The 16997-nt window shown below is 43.9% G+C and overlaps 1 long non-coding RNA gene across 1 annotated transcript in view; it reads right to left on the bottom strand.

Moving 5' to 3' along the window:
• LOC135543961 (uncharacterized) overlaps positions 1–6328 on the bottom strand; it is an 83820-nt gene extending 77492 nt beyond the window's left edge. Inside the window, exon 1 of the long non-coding RNA XR_010456279.1 lies at positions 6260–6328. This is a non-coding gene — a long non-coding RNA (uncharacterized LOC135543961). The remainder of the gene's footprint in view (positions 1–6259) is intronic.
• Positions 6329–16997: the final 10669 nt, after the last annotated feature.

Raw genomic sequence — 16997 nt, 5'->3', positions numbered from 1 at the left:
CCATAGGGATGGTGCCAGGTGTCCTCCAGACGTGACTTTTGTCATTCAGAGTTTACCTCTGTTTCATCAGACCAGAGAATCTTGTTTCTCATGGTCTGGGAGTCTTTAGGTGCCTTTTGGTGCTGTCATGTGCCTTTTTCTGAGGAGTGGCTTCCGTCTGGCCCCTCTACCATAATGGCCTGATTGGTGGAGTGCTGCAGAGACTTTTGTCGTTTTGGAAGGTTCCGCCATCTCCACAGAGGAACTCTGGAGCTCTGTCAGAGTGACCATCGGGTTCTTGCTCAACTCCCTGACCAAGGCCCTTCTCCCCCAATTGCTCAGTTTGGCCGGGCATCCAGTGCTAGGAAGAGTCTTGGTGGTTCCAAACATCTTTCCTTCAAGAATGACAGAGGCTACTTTTTCATTTTGAGCACCTGCCCCACTGAAAGCCCTGTGTACAGCCCTGCATATGTGTCTGTCTGTTTCTGTGTGTATGTTTGCCTACTTTAGTCTGTGTGTGTGTGTCTCCCTCTTTCTCCCTCTGGGCTGTGTTGTGCTCCAACAGCGTCATTGTCATAGGACAATGGGGGTGCCATGATCCTTCAATGCCATCTGTCAATAGAGAGGGTGCCTGTACACAAAAGGGTAGAGGGGGGATGCATGTCTAGGTGTGTGGCGTAAGCAAGTGGTAGAGCAGTCAAGTGTGTGTGAGGAAGTGGGTGTTTGGGGTGTCAGCTGTTCACAGTCTTCATGTCATTCTGTTGTAGTCCTCCACTGCTTCCTGTCACTCAGTTGTAGTTTTCCATGGTGTGTGTGTGCGCATGTCGTATGTGTGTCTTCTACAGTGAGACTTTATAATAATCATCAGTTGGCTCAATTAAAACGAACCTCCACTACAGTATTCATACCGTAGCATACCATTTTTTACGTGGTCAAATAACATTGCAGAATTCTAACCTGCATTACAACAACAAATAATTGCAGCCCAGGCTCCAATGGGTTATGTGCTAACAACACGTTTCTGTAATAGTGAAATTACGTTATGGGAAGTAGATGCATTTTACATGGCAATTATTAATTGCCTGTTAACATCTCATGGGCGATGAGCGAGAGTGTTGTGGATGGGGTTGAGAACAGGTGAAAAGGTGAGCTGTGGCTCCGGACATCACAGGTTCAATTGATTTTAGTTGTTCTGTTTTAACACCCAAACCCTTAACCACTCATAATTCATGCCTAAACTTAACCCTAAATGTTATTGCACCCTAGAAGTAAAACTTTTGAGGAGTTAATGTCACGGTAGCAGGTAGCCTAGCGGTTTAGAGCATTAGGCCAGTAACCGAAAGGTGGCTGATTCGAATTCCTCAGCCGACAAGTGGAAATATCTGTTGATGTGCCCTTGAACAAGGCACTTGACCTCTATTGCTCCTGCAAGTCACTCTGGATAAGAGCATCTGCTATATGACTAAAAAGTCAAGCATAAATAATGTTCACGAGGGAATGGTGACTGAATGATAGCTGACAGGATGTGTTGAGAGGGCGTCATTGGTTCAAGATGGGGTTCGTATTTGGCTTTTTAGAAGGTTGAAATGGGTGATCATAATCGCATTGCATTTTCGAGTAGACTCCATTTACAGATACAGTATGTGATCTTCCTCTGACATTCTGTTTGTCTCACTGGGCCCCATGTTTTTCTTGCACTTAGTTTACAGTTGGCACCTCTCCTCTTCATATATTTCCCCCAAAAATGTACATCCCCGTTCCCCACCATAAAATACCTTGTCTCTCTCTCTTATGCACATACATTTACAGGGATGCACACACATTTTGAGACCCTGTGACTTAGTTGTGCGAGTTACATTTTTAATTGATCGCACTTGTGCAAGTTACACATTCCACCTGGTCACCTCAATTAAAAAGTCCTATTGTTTGGGTGGATAAAATCATGAATTTGTTAACCTCTAGCGTCGAGCAATCCCGTATCCGGGAGTGTAATCATAGCCTCAAGCTCATTAGCATAACGCAACGTTAACTATTCATGAAAATCGCAAATGAAATGAAATAAATATATTGGCTCACAAGCTTAGCCTTTTGTTAACAACACTGTCATCTCAGATTTTCAAAATATGCCTTTCAACCATAGCTACACAAGCATTTATGTAAGACTATTGATAGCTAGCATAGCATTAAGCCTAGCATTCAGCAGGCAACATTTTCACAAAAACAAGAAAAGCATTCAAATAAAATCATTTACCTTTGAAGAACTTCGAATGTTTTCAATGAGGAGACTCTCAGTTAGATAGCAAATTTTCAGTTTTTCTAAAAATATTATTTGTGTAGGAGAAATTGCTCCATTTTGTTCATCACGTTTGGCTAAGAAAAATAAATAAAATTCAGTCATTACAACGCCAAACTTTTTTCCAAATTAACTCCATAATATCGATAGAAACATGGCAAACGTTGTTTAGAATCAATCCTCAAGGTGTTTTTCACATATCTATTCGATGATAAATCATTCGTGAACGTTGCCTTTCTCCTCTGAACCAAATGGAAAAGTGCATGCAGCTGGTGATTGCGCAATAATTTCGACGGAGGATTTTGATGGAGGACACCAAGCGGACACCTGGTAAATGTGGTCTCTTATGGTCAATCTTCCAATGATATGCCTACAAATACGTCACAATGCTGCAGACACCTTGGGGAAACAACAGAAAGTGTAGGTTCATTCCTGGCGCATTCACAGCCATATAAGGAGACATTGGAAGACAGCGCATTCAAAATCTAGGGCACTTCCTGTATGAAATTTCATCTTGGTTTCGCCTGTAGCATTAGTTATGTGGCACTCACAGACAATATCTTTGCAGTTTTGTAAAAGTCAGAGTGTTTTCTCTCCAAAGCTGTCAATTTTATGCATAGTCGAGCATCTTTTCGTGACAAAATATCTTGTTTAAAACGGGAACGTTTTTTTATCCAAAAATTAAAAGAGCGCCCCCTATATCTTAGAAGTTAACCTCTCTGGGATATTCGGGACGGTAGCGTCCCACCTCAACAACAGCCAGTGAAAGTGCAGGGCGCCAAATTCAAACAACAGAAATCTCATAATTAAAATTCCTCTAGTACACAAGTATTTTACACCATTTTAAGATAAACTTCTCGTTAATCCAGCCGCATTGTCCGATTTCAAAAAGGCTTTAAAGCGAAAGCACACCAAACAATTATGTTATTTAAGCACCTTGTCACAGAAAAACACAGTCCTTTTTCCAGCCAAAGAGTGGAGTCACAAAAAGCAGAAATAGAGATAAAATGAATCACTTACCTTTGATGATCTTCATCAGATAACACTCATAGGACTTCATGTTACATAATACATGTGTGATTTAAAGTTCATATTCAGTTCATATTTATATCCAAAATCTGAGTTTACATTGGCGTGTTATGTTCAGTAGTTCCAAAACATCCGGTGATTTTGAGAGAGCCACATCAATTTACAGAAATACTCATCATAAATGTTGATGAAAATACAAGTGTTATACATGGGACTTTAGATAAACTTCTCCTTAATGCAACAACTGTGTCAGATTTCAAAAAAGCTTTACCGAAAAAGCATACCATTCAATAATCTGAGTACAGCGCTCAGACAACAAAACAGCCAAACAGATATCTGCCATGTTGTGCTGTCAACAAAGTCAGAAATAGCATTATAAATATTCACATACCTTTGATCTTCATAAGAATGCACTCCCAGGAATCCAAGTTCCACAATACATGTTTGATTTGTTCCACAAAGTCAATCATTTATGTCCAAATACTTCCTTTTTGTTTGCGCGTTTAGTACACATTCCAAACTCACGATGCGCAGGCAAGTCCAAGCGAAAGTTCAGACGAAAAGTTATATTACAGTTCGTAGAAACATGTCAAACGATGTATAGAATCAATCTTTAGGATGTTTTTATCATAAATCTTCAATAAAGTTCCAACTGGAGAATTCCTTTGTCTGTAGAATTGCAATGGAACGCAAGCTAACTCTCACGTGAACGCACGTGGTCAGCTCATGGCCCTCTGCCAGATCCCTGACTCAATCCCCTCTCATTCGCCCCCACTTCACAGTAGAAGCCTCAAACAAGGTTCTAACGACTGTTGACATCTAGTGGAAGCATTAGGAAGTGCAATATGTGTATTCGATAGGCAATGAGTTGAAAATCTACAAACCTAAGTTTTCCCACTTCCTGGTTGGATTTTTCTCAGGTTTTTGCCTGCCATATTTTTTATTTTATTTATTTTCTTTCACCATTATTTAACCAGGTAGGCAAGTTGAGAACAAGTTCTCACTTACAATTGCGACCTGTCCAAGATAAAGCAAAGCAGTTTGACACATACAATCACACTGAGAGTAATGGAGTACATGGAGTAAAACAAACATACAGTCAATAATACAGTATAAACAAATCTATATACGATGTGAGCAAATGAGGTGAGATAAGGGAGGTAAAGGCAAAAAAAGGCCATGGTGTCAAAGTAAATACAATATAGCAAGTAAAACACTGGAATGGTAGATTTGCAATGGAAGAATGTGCAAAGTAGAAATAAAAATAATGGGGTGCAAAGGAGCAAAATAAATAAATACATTAAATACAGTATATATATGTCACGCCCTGGTCGAAATATATTATGTTTATTCTTCATTTATTCGGTCAGGCCAGGGTGTGACATGGGTTATTGTGGTGTGTTTTTGTCTTGGGGTTTTGTGGGATGTCTAGCGTTAGTCTATGGCTGCCTGAGGCGGTTCTCAATCAGAGTCAGGTGATTATCGTTGTCTCTGATTGTGAACCATATTTAGGCAGCCATATTCTTTGTGTGTTTCATGGGTGATTGTCCTTAGTGTCCTTGTTCCTGTCTCTATGTTAGTTTACACGAGTATAGGCTGTTTCGGTTTTCGTTACGTTCTTTTTTGTTTTGTAGTATTTGTATTGATTCTTGTTTTACGTTTTTTCATTAAACATGGATCGCAATCTACACGCTGCATTTTGGTCCGCTCCTCCTTCAACAGAAGATATCCGTCACAATATATGAGTTATGAGTTATGTTATACTCACAGACATCATTCAAACACTTCAAACATTCAAACAGTTTTAGAAACTGAGTAGCAGGCAGTTTACTCTGGACACCTTATTCATCCAAGCTACTCAATACGGCCCCCCAGTCCCAAATAAGTTTTTAAACAGTCAAGCTTATTATCCTTATGATTCCTGTAATAAAAGTGTCTGCCCTGTTGCTCTGCCTGCCTGTTTCACCGGGGAAAGTTGCTGTAATAAGCGAGCCTTTCACCCCCCCTCTTGTGCCCCTCATGGCACTTTAAAATGCAATTGTGTGAAAAAAACAAAACTTTGGAAGCAACTAGCTGTCCAAATAAAGAGAGGATGGTATCAGCTTTCGGTTGGTATAATTCTCTGATATGGCACTGAAATACGAACCACGCAAAATTACGCATCGGCCATCGCTAGTGCACCAAGCCTCATTGCAAAAAAATATTCTTAGGACATTGTATTTACTGTTAGATTAATACATGGCTACTAGCAGTAGGTATTATATTTAGATATAATCTAGCTAATGTGTTTTGAGTTTCCACTTCCTCAGGGCGTGAATTAGAACCAATTGAATTAGGCTAATATATAATTTTAGTGCACATAAAGATGAAGGCAAATTCATCTCTATTGAATAAAAAAATCTGGAGCCCTATTTTGACAGTAAAATACAATAAAAATAGCATAATTCATGACATTCTCTGGATTAGGTTGCAAACCAAAATATTTAAAATCACGCAATCCTTCTTGGATATGTTAGTCAGATGTAATAACTTATATATTGCATACCATCTAAGTAGTCTGTTATTAATAAAGCATTGTGTTAATAAGATGATGAGCCAAATGTAATCTATTGTGTGACGCACATTTTTGGGAGGGGGTGCCACCAAATCATGGGCTGGTGCCACCAACTGAAAAGGTTTGTGGCACCAGTGCCAGCAGGGGAAAATGTTAGTCTGGAGCCCTGGGTTACTGTCAACTCTCCTTTAGACGTCTGAAGAGATCTGATGGGTGTGAGTACTGCAGGGGAAGCTAAATACCAAATTGCTAATGACAAATGTAGTCTTTTAAAAGGGGGGAGTCAAGCAGAGGGAAAGGAGCAAATCATTCGACTAGAATTAGTCCAAAGGAATGAACTATCAACAATCAGTTAATGTGTGGTGTGTTGTCACAAAAACAATGTGTGTGTGTTTCCCTCCTACCTGCTTGTCTCCCTGTCTCCCTCTGCCTGACAATGAGAGGATGACGCAGGCCACTGTGTTCTGTTGGAGAGAGAGAGAACGAGGAGTGGGAGAGAAGAAAATAAACTGAAAGAAAGGGAGGATGAAAGAAAGGATGCTATAGAGCCAATAAGGAAGGGATGGGGCAGTGGGGAAGATGCAGATAAAATAAGAAAATTAGGGAAAGTGCTAATAAAATATAAGACAGAGAGGGAAGAAACATTGAGTGAGAGAGAGAACCATAGACGGAAGAAGAGACGGGGGAGATAAAGTAAGGGGAGCGAGAGAAATCAAATGTAAGGGAGAGAGACATCGCGAGGGTGAGGGATAGAGTGAGAGAGTGAGAGAAACAGAGAGTAAGGAAAATACAGAGAATGAGAAAGGGGAGATGTGAGAGAAACATAATTAAAGGGAAAAGACAGAACAAGAGAGAAAGGAGGGAGACAGAAAAGAGAGCAATTGAAAGAAACAAATGTAAGGGAGAGAGACAGAGGCAGAGGCAGAGCGAGAGAGACAAAGAGTTAAAGAGAAGGAAAGTGGGAAAGGAGAGACAGTGAGAAAGTAAGAGAATCGGAATGTTAGGGAGAGAGACAGTGAGAGAGAGAAACAGAACGTAAGAGAGGGACAGCAAAAGAGAGAAAGGAGAGATGGAGTGAGAGAACCAGAATGTTGGGGAGAGAGAGTGAGAGGAATAGAGAGTGAGGGAGTGTGAGAAACAGTAAGAGAGAGACCGAGGGGAGAGATAAAGCGAGAGAAACAGAGTTAGGGACTAACGGAGAGAGAGAAAATGATAGAGAAACAGAATGCAAGGGCGAGAGACAGAGCAAGGGAGAGGGAGAGGCCTTTCTTCTGCGTGGAATGTCTAATGAGAGCCCTGCGGAGGCTGGGTTTGCGTGGCACGGCAGTAATGAACAGTGGCAGGCTCGCACTGCGCGCCCATGAGCTTTATTATTCACAAGCATACATCAGAATACGGCAGAGGAAATTATGCAAATGCAGGACAGAGAGGAGAGGGTGAGAGAGAAATGCAGAGAAGGTAGAGAGAGAGAGGAAAGGGAGGGGGTGCTGAATGGAATGGGGGTGGTGGTGGATGCAGGGGCTAGTGGGGAGCTCTATCTAACAAATCTGATATCATTTTTTATATTGAAAATAAAAAATGTGTTAAACTTATTTAAAATGTATAGACAGACACTGAAGAGTAGGTTGGGTTTCTTTCTCTTTCCCTTTTGATTCGGCAAGGTGATGGGTTACGGTCTATTGAAATCAGTAAAAAATTATTAAAAAGGAGTGCAGTGCGGGTCTTGTGTGTGTGTTCGAATTTACGTGTATGATTGCGTGTATGTGTGTGCCCGGCATGCAAGTGCAAATGCATGTGCACCTGCGTGAGTGTGTGAGTGTGTGTAGCCTCACATGTGTGTGTGTTTGTGTGTATCTGCGTTCATTTGCATAGTTGTTGTGCTCTGAGATCAGTACTGGAGAGCGAATCACATTGCACAATTCCCCAGTACCCTCGGTGCCTGGAAGACTGGCAGCTCTTTTCATGTTGTTGTGTTCCTAGGTACTGGGGCATTGGATGAGTCCCACTCCCCAACCAATGCAGCTCTTCACTGGGCCCAGGGCTCAGCACAGCTGGGCACCCACACTGACACCTGATTCCTCGCAATCTGATGCCCACACCTCATCCCCCTGGCACCACCATGACTACTATCACCAGTCAGCCACTGGCAGTTTGGCTAAGCACAGGAAGTCCAGCTTGCCCATGCCAGGGCTGCGTGTGGTACACTTCATGAAGATAAGGAAAGTCAATGGAATATCAATGAAAGGACAGGCAACAATGTTACACACCTTTCTCCCTATGCTCATGTTGTCTTTCTCTCTCTCTTTTACTGTCCATCATCTCCTTTTTACTATAGCCCTTTCCCATTTTTAAACTTCTCCTCTCCTCCATCCCTCGCTTCCTCTCTCCATCCCGCCTCACTTTCTCTACTTGCCTCTCCTCATCTCTTTCCCTCTACCCGTTTCGCTGTGATTGTTGGATTACGTCCCTCCTCTCATGTTCCTTGACATCTCTTCTCTGAGGAGCCATGGAATATCTTTTCCGTATCCATCCGTCTATCTATCACTACCTGGACATCATATTCCCTCCATCGCTTCCCATCCAGTAATTCATTCCTCTTTGTTCTCCTAACCAAGATCCTCGGTTCCTTCCAATCTCCCTCTTATCCTGTTTAATTAATGGGAAAGTGCTATCATCTGTATGACTCCCGCTCATTGCTGCTCCCCACTGTAACTGCCAGGGAACTGAAACTCTTGTGTCATGAGTGAAATGAATCACCGCTTGGAAGTTGTTGTTCCATATGGCTCTGTGAAGACTGAGGAGTCGTTTGATGTGTACCTCAACTAGTGAACATGTCTAAGGCCATTGATTTACCTTGTGACGGAAATATGTTGTATCATCTCTTGCTTAGTGTCAAACTTGGATGCAGGTTACAACAGAGCTCACAGACAGCTTTGGTTCTGAAGGCCCATCCAAATCAGGAAGAGTGTACTGACGCAAGGGGAACATTGCAATTTCCATATATCTGAGTCTAGCACCCTCCATCAGTGCAACCAGTCATAACAGATTTGGTTTCAATGAAGATGAAAGAGCAGTCGTACTGTGTGTGCGACAATATTAACAGTTAACCTTGATTTTCTTTGATGTTCCAAAGCTCTATCCGGGGTCATTTGAGCACTTCTGGGAACAGGGAGAAACAGGTGGGAAAGGGACAATTTCAACTCCAGTGTTCCCCTTTATATTTTCACTGTGACCTTATCCAGTGTTTACATCATCTGTGCTGGTAAGGCCTCTGCTCAACCCTCTTTGGTGTTTGCAGTCATCTTGACGACACAAAACTGCCCACATGAGGAGAGGCCCAAGACTGCAACCCAGGGTGCAGTATTAACAGCCATATCCTTGGCGGTTTGGATCCAGCACCAAAGGCACTGGGAAGTCCTTTGCTAGCAGCCATTTTAGGTTCAAAGTGACATGTGCCATGACCTTGGTAAGTCATCAGAATAAAATTACATCAGAGCATACGACAAAGCAGCTTCATGCTAGAAATATGAACACTTTAAGAAGACAAAACTAATCAGATGTCACTGAAAGTTGTGGAACAGATACGGGTGAAATGCGCTTCTGAGTTTAACTTCATTTGAGATAGAACTCTAGTTTAGAAGGCAGCCATTTTGACTTCTGGATTGTTTGGATCTTATTTCAAGGCATACTTTCACAGTCAGTGACCACTCAGACAGGTACACTGTCCATTAGATAGATCCCCCACTCTTCTGTGTCCTGGGTCAATGGGAGAGAAAACACAAAGCATGTCCCCTCTTCTCCTTCTCTTTTGTAGCCATCAATCGCTCCATTACCCCGTGTCCATGTTTTGGGGATGCCATGGAGGGGGTCTCAAACTGTTTATACCCATCCTCTTTGCCCTGCCCTGCCCTCCATCTATCACTCTTCTCCTCTCCTCTTTTCATTTTTTTCTACTTCATTGCCAATGTATGTTTTTGATTTGTTAAAGGGTTAACTGTCAGCAGTCTCATGTGGAAGACATTCTCCTTTTTATTCATGTACCGATTCAAAACACACGCAAAGGTTGAAGTATGAGACACCTGTCTCGTTCCTGCATTCCGGCCCTGTCCGTGTGATGGAAGGTGATGCCCAGATCTCCTTGCTCTGCTCAAAATCTGAATGTTGCAAAAGGCTCATGAATAAGTAATATGTTTGGATTAAAAACATGTAAAAAAGGAAAGAAATATCCCCCCCAAAAATAGAAAATAATAAAAAATTAAATTAATTAAATACATTTTTAAATACTGAATTTGGAATAATAAATATACATTTTATATATATATATATACATATATTTTTTAAATAATTATTACCCGATACGGTATCTCATATTAATCCATACAAATTAAGGCTCTAGGCCATATCGTTTTAGTGAGGAGTTGGGGGTTACATAGAAGAGTGCGTGTGTGTGTTGCGTGTGTGTGTGGGGGGGGGTGTATTTACATGTGCATAGCATAAGTGCATGCATGTGTGCAAGTGTTTATTCACAATCGTGCCTGTATGTCTCTCCATGTGTATGTTTGCCTTACGTATCCGTCGCTGGGGGGAACCCATTAATTCCTTCCTTCACCTCCGTCACAGTGATATGTCAGTGGATGTGTACAATTAGTGATGCACTGTATCCCATTAATACTACGGAGTTACGAGCCCATGTGCATTGCTCTAGATAAGGACATCCTAAAAGCTAAGAATTGGCATGATGATAGCGCAGTGCGGGATTCAGGGTAGGGTCTGGTTGGTTTACGGTTATGAAGAGGTCTCTCAGACTGTCCATCTCACTCGATGTGGAGGCACAGCCAGGCATTCATACCTGTTCCAACTGGGTATTGAATTTTGAGCACTGACCTCGACATGACCTACCCATAATGCACCATAATAATAGTGAAGACATCAAAACTATGAAATAACACATATGGAATCTTGTGTCAAAAAAATAAAATAAAAATAAATGTAGTATCCAAAAAGTGTTAAATAAATCCAAATATATTTTATACTTGAGATTCTTCAAAGTAGTAACCTTTTGGCTACTTTGAAGAATCTCAAGTATAAAATATATTTGGATTCGTTTAACAAAAACCCTTGAATGAGTAGGTCTGTCCGAACGTTTGACTGGTAGAGTATGTATATAAATACTGTTAGTGTCAAGCGAGACTATAATGCACCTACCAATAGTTATAGTCATGCATATATTGTGTGATTCAGTCACGTAACTATTGCGTTCCGAACTTGTTTATGAATTAAATGCAAGTAAGCGATTGGTTGCTGTTTGCTGCGGCACAACTTTCTTACAAGGTCAACATATGACCCTTGATGCATGAGTGAGAGCACTACAGCAAGCCCACTCCCTTAAGAAGCTGTACACTGAAAATCAGTAGTATGAACATCATTTATTTATGAATGACCATGAGTGTCCGTATATGTACTTCTCGGGCATGTGTGCAGTCCTGTGGTACATGCTGCATTCATGTGCTCCAGGTAGAGTAGGAAAGTAGTGTGCCTAGAACACAGATAGTATGTTACAAGTCTAGCTCCTGTGGAGAAACGCATGTCTCTGAAGTGGTTGAGAAGTTTTGCTAACGCAATGTGATGCTTGCAGTGTGGTTTTGCTGTTACCTTCAGAGCTTCAGAATATGCTGCAGGCCAATACAAACTCTTCTCCCTCCATCGTCCTCTTCTGTCCCTCTTTATACTCCTATGACCTTCCCCTGTCTCCTTCCATCTCTCCTCTACTCATCATCAACCTCTGTATCTCTCCTGCTTTCTCTATCTCACCCTCTTTTGTTTCTCTCCCCTTTTTACCCCTCTCTTGTATCTACTCCTTCTCTACCTCTGTGTCCATCCCCCCTCTCCATCCCCATCTCTCTCCCCCACCCTTACACACCCTCTCTCATCTCCCATCCACCCGTCTGTCTCTCTCCAGACTCCTCCTCCTCTACTATCCTCCCCTATTTCAGCCCTGTTTCCCATCCACCCGTCTGTCTCTCTCCAGACTCCTCCTCCTCTACTATCCTCCCCTATTTCAGCCCTGTTTCCCATCCACCCGTCTGTCTCTCTCCAGACTCCTCCTCCTCTACTATCCTCCCCTATTTCAGCCCTGTTTCCCATCCACCCGTCTGTCTCTCTCCAGACTCCTCCTCCTCTACTATCCTCCCCTATTTCAGCCCTGTTTCCCATCCACCCGTCTGTCTCTCTCCAGACTCCTCCTCCTCTACTATCCTCCCCTATTTCAGCCCTGTTTTCCCATCCAGCCGTCTGTCTCTCTCCAGACTCCTCCTCCTCTACTATCCTCCCCTATTTCAGCCCTGTTTCCCATCCACCCGTCTGTCTCTCTCCAGACTCCTCCTCCTCTACTATCCTCCCCTATTTCAGCCCTGTTTTCCCATCCAGCCGTCTGTCTCTCTCCAGACTCCTCCTCCTCTACTATCCTCCCCTATTTCAGCCCTGTTTTCCCATCCAGCCGTCTGTCTCTCTCCAGACTCCTCCTCCTCTACTCTCCTCCCCTATTTCAGCCCTGTTTCCCATCCACCCGTCTGTCTCTCTCCAGACTCCTCCTCCTCTACTATCCTCCCCTATTTCAGCCCTGTTTCCCATCCACCCGTCTGTCTCTCTCCAGACTCCTCCTCCTCTACTATCCTCCCCTATTTCAGCCCTGTTTCCCATCCACCCGTCTGTCTCTCTCCAGACTCCTCCTCCTCTACTATCCTCCCCTATTTCAGCCCTGTTTCCCATCCACCCGTCTGTCCCTCTCCAGACTCCTCCTCCTCTACTATCCTCCCCTATTTCAGCCCTGTTTCCCATCCACCCGTCTGTCTCTCTCCAGACTCCTCCTCCTCTACTATCCTCCCCTATTTCAGCCCTGTTTCCCATCCACCCGTCTGTCTCTCTCCAGACTCCTCCTCCTCTACTATCCTCCCCTATTTCAGCCCTGTTTCCCATCCACCCGTCTGTCCCTCTCCAGACTCCTCCTCCTCTACTATCCTCCCCTATTTCAGCCCTGTTTCCCATCCACCCGTCTGTCTCTCTCCAGACTCCTCCTCCTCTACTATCCTCCCCTATTTCAGCCCTGTTTCCCATCCACCCGTCTGTCTCTCTCCAGACTCCTCCTCCTCTACTATCCTCCCCTATTTCAGCCCTGTTTTCCCATCCAGCCGTCTGTCTCTCTCCAGACTCCTCCTTCTCTACTATCCTCCCCTATTTCAGCCCTGTTTCCCATCCACCCTTCTGTCCCTCTCCAGACTCCTCCTCCTCTACTATCCTCCCCTATTTCAGCCCTGTTTCCCATCCACCCGTCTGTCTCTCTCCAGACTACTCCTCCTCTACTATCCTCCCCTATTTCAGCCCTGTTTCCCATCCACCCATCTGTCTCTCTCCAGACTCCTCCTCCTCTACTATCCTCCCCTATTTCAGCCCTGTTTCCCATCCACCCGTCTGTCTCTCTCCAGACTCCTCCTCCTCTACTATCCTCCCCTATTTCAGCCCTCTTTCCCATCCACCCGTCTGTCTCTCTCCAGACTCCTCCTCCTCTACTATCCTCCCCTATTTCAGCCCTGTTTTCCCATCCAGCCGTCTGTCTCTCTCCAGACTCCTCCTCCTCTACTATCCTCCCCTATTTCAGCCCTGTTTCCCATCCACCCGTCTGTCTCTCTCCAGACTCCTCCTCCTCTACTATCCTCCCCTATTTCAGCCCTGTTTCCCATCCACCCGTCTGTCCCTCTCCAGACTCCTCCTCCTCTACTATCCTCCCCTATTTCAGCCCTGTTTTCCCATCCAGCAGTCTGTCTCTCTCCAGACTCCTCCTCCTCTACTATCCTCCCCTATTTCAGCCCTGTTTCCCATCCACCCGTCTGTCTCTCTCCAGACTCCTCCTCCTCTACTATCCTCCCCTATTTCAGCCCTGTTTCCCATCCAGCCGTCTGTCTCTCTCCAGACTCCTCCTCCTCTACTATCCTCCCCTATTTCAGCCCTGTTTTCCCATCCAGCCGTCTGTCTCTCTCCAGACTCCTCCTCCTCTACTATCCTCCCCTATTTCAGCCCTGTTTTCCCATCCAGCCGTCTGTCTCTCTCCAGACTCCTCCTCCTCTACTATCCTCCCCTATTTCAGCCCTGTTTCCCATCCACCCGTCTGTCTCTCTCCAGACTCCTCCTCCTCTACTATCCTCCCCTATTTCAGCCCTGTTTCCCATCCACCCGTCTGTCCCTCTCCAGACTCCTCCTCCTCTACTATCCTCCCCTATTTCAGCCCTGTTTTCCCATCCAGCAGTCTGTCTCTCTCCAGACTCCTCCTCCTCTACTATCCTCCCCTATTTCAGCCCTGTTTCCCATCCACCCGTCTGTCTCTCTCCAGACTCCTCCTCCTCTACTATCCTCCCCTATTTCAGCCCTGTTTCCCATCCAGCCGTCTGTCTCTCTCCAGACTCCTCCTCCTCTACTATCCTCCCCTATTTCAGCCCTGTTTTCCCATCCAGCCGTCTGTCTCTCTCCAGACTCCTCCTCCTCTACTATCCTCCCCTATTTCAGCCCTGTTTCCCATCCACCCGTCTGTCTCTCTCCAGACTCCTCCTCCTCTACTATCCTCCCCTATTTCAGCCCTGTTTCCCATCCACCCGTCTGTCTCTCTCCAGACTCCTCCTCCTCTACTATCCTCCCCTATTTCAGCCCTGTTTCCCATCCACCCTTCTGTCTCTCTCCAGACTCCTCCTCCTCTACTATCCTCCCCTATTTCAGCCCTGTTTTTCCATCCAGCCAGATGGAGTCAGGCACAAGTCCCTGGCTAGAGGGAGCTGGGCTGGGGATGGATGGGGCTACTGAAGGTGTATACCTGTGTCTGGATGCTGGCTGCTGGAATTAGGCTACTCACCAGTGTGCGTGGGTGTATGTGCGCCTCTAAGGCTGCGTTTACACAGGCATCGCAATTCTGATACTTGTTCCACTAATTGGTCTTTTGACCAATAACATCAGATGTTTTCACATCCAATCATTTTCAGAGCTGATCTGATCTGTCATAAGACAAAATATCAGAATTGAGCTGTCAGTGTAAACACAGCCTGCGTGTGTGTGTGTGTGCACTTGTGCATTTAGACAGGCAGCACAATTCTGATCTTGGTCTTTTGACCAATTACATCAAATCTTTTCACACAGCAAACAGGAGCTGCCTCCACTATTCCAGCACCATTTAAACTTCAACATTTCAATCATTAAATCACCTCTGCTTAGCCTAACACAGTGACAACTAAAAGATACCAAAAAATGTTGTCCAATCAAAGTAAGCTAAATATAATTTGGCTGTCTATGGTTATGATTTCTGTGTGTGTGTGTTTTTGTGTGTGTGGTTGCATGCATTCATGCAAGTAGAAAAAACATGTTGACTCACCCTATTGTAGACAAACGCCAATGTCATCCTCCTCTCTTTCATGTTGGCGAAAACGGTCTGACTGTCCTACAATAACCTCTTTTATTTTTTGTTGTCCTAGGCTACCTGGCTAAAATGCTTGCTCGCTAGCCTAATTTGCTTTATTAATGGGCAACGGTGAGCCAGCTAGTTAATATTAGCCTACTACATCTAGCTACATATTGAACTTACATCCTCTCAGGCCAGGGGAACAACAATGTATGAATTTATGGTTGGATCAGAATCACCGTTATAATCATTGGACAGTACGGAGAAGTAAGTAAAACCACAAGTCCAAATCCCTACTTCTATCAATGGCTAATTTAGGAAAGGGACAATTTTAGCTGGCTAGCTAGCCACTGGAGGACAACACAACGAGATGCAACAATTTAAGTTGTTTCTGTCACTGACGTATGCTCTCAATGGGATTTGATAGGAGTAATGCCAAATCCAAGCTGGCTTCCCTTGACACTCATATGTGGTGCACCAGGACCATTCACAGAGCTCGCTCAGTTTAGCTCAACGCTGATTGGCAAATGTTTTATACTTTTTCTTATCAAGGGAGGCCAAATGCTTGCTGGCTTCCCTTGCATTCAATGCTACAGGCGGCAAAAATGTCATATTTTTGTCCAGCATCAGATAGATGGCCTGCACATACAGAGACAGAGGGGCGCTGTTTCACTTGCTCAGATGCTTTCTCCGGTGAGATGCCTTCAGCCTCTTGCGAATTGAAGGAGAATTATGAAACACAGAGTGAGGAAAGATATGTGTTTTTTATTGGGTCATTTTGAGGGAAGTCTGGCTTCCTTTGGCACCCATGAATACATGCCGCTGACACACACATGGTGCAATCACACGGACATTCACACACACACACACACACACACACACACACACACACACACACACACACACACACACACACACACACACTGCGATCAAATGGACATTCATACACACAGACAAACATAGACATGCAATAACAAAACATTCACTTAAACACGTGCAATCACACAAGCCTTAGACACACATTCCACATGCCTCATACCACATACCTCATACCAAGCTTAACTTCTTGAAACTCCCCATCCCGGATCCGGGTTTGTGACTAAAGCCTCAGGCTCATTAGCATAACGCAACGTTAACGATTTCTGAAAATAGCAAATAAAATGAAAATAATGCGTCTGCTCTCAAGCTTAGCCTTTTCTTAACAACACTGTCATCTCAGATTTTCAAAATATGCTTTTGAACCATAGAAATTGACTAATTTGTGTAAGAGTATGCAAAGATAGCATAGCATTTTGAGTAGCATTTAGCACGCAACATTTTCACAAAAACCAGATAACCAAATAAATAAAATCATTTACCTTTGAAGAGCTTCTGATGTTTTCAATGAGGAGACTCTCAGTTACATACCAAATGCGCAGTTTTTCCTGAAAGCGTCTGTGTGTAGGAGAAATCGTTCCGTTTTCTACATTGCGTCTGGCTACCGAAACGAACCGAAAATTCAGTCACCTACAATGTAAAACTTTTTCCGGATTAACTACATAATATCGACTGAAACATGGCAAACGTTGTTTGGAATCAATCCTCAAGGTGTTTTTTCACATATCTCTTCATTGATATGCAGTTCGTGGAAGCTTGCTTTCCTCTCTGTATCCCATGGAAAAATACTGGCAGGTGACTTTTGCGCACCAATTTCGGCGCAGGACACC

This window comes from Oncorhynchus masou, chromosome 8 (genome assembly GCF_036934945.1).
Source record: "Oncorhynchus masou masou isolate Uvic2021 chromosome 8, UVic_Omas_1.1, whole genome shotgun sequence".
Taxonomy (NCBI): domain Eukaryota; kingdom Metazoa; phylum Chordata; class Actinopteri; order Salmoniformes; family Salmonidae; genus Oncorhynchus; species Oncorhynchus masou.
Note: the sequence above shows the minus strand (reverse complement) of the source record. Positions and strands in the feature narration are given on the sequence as shown.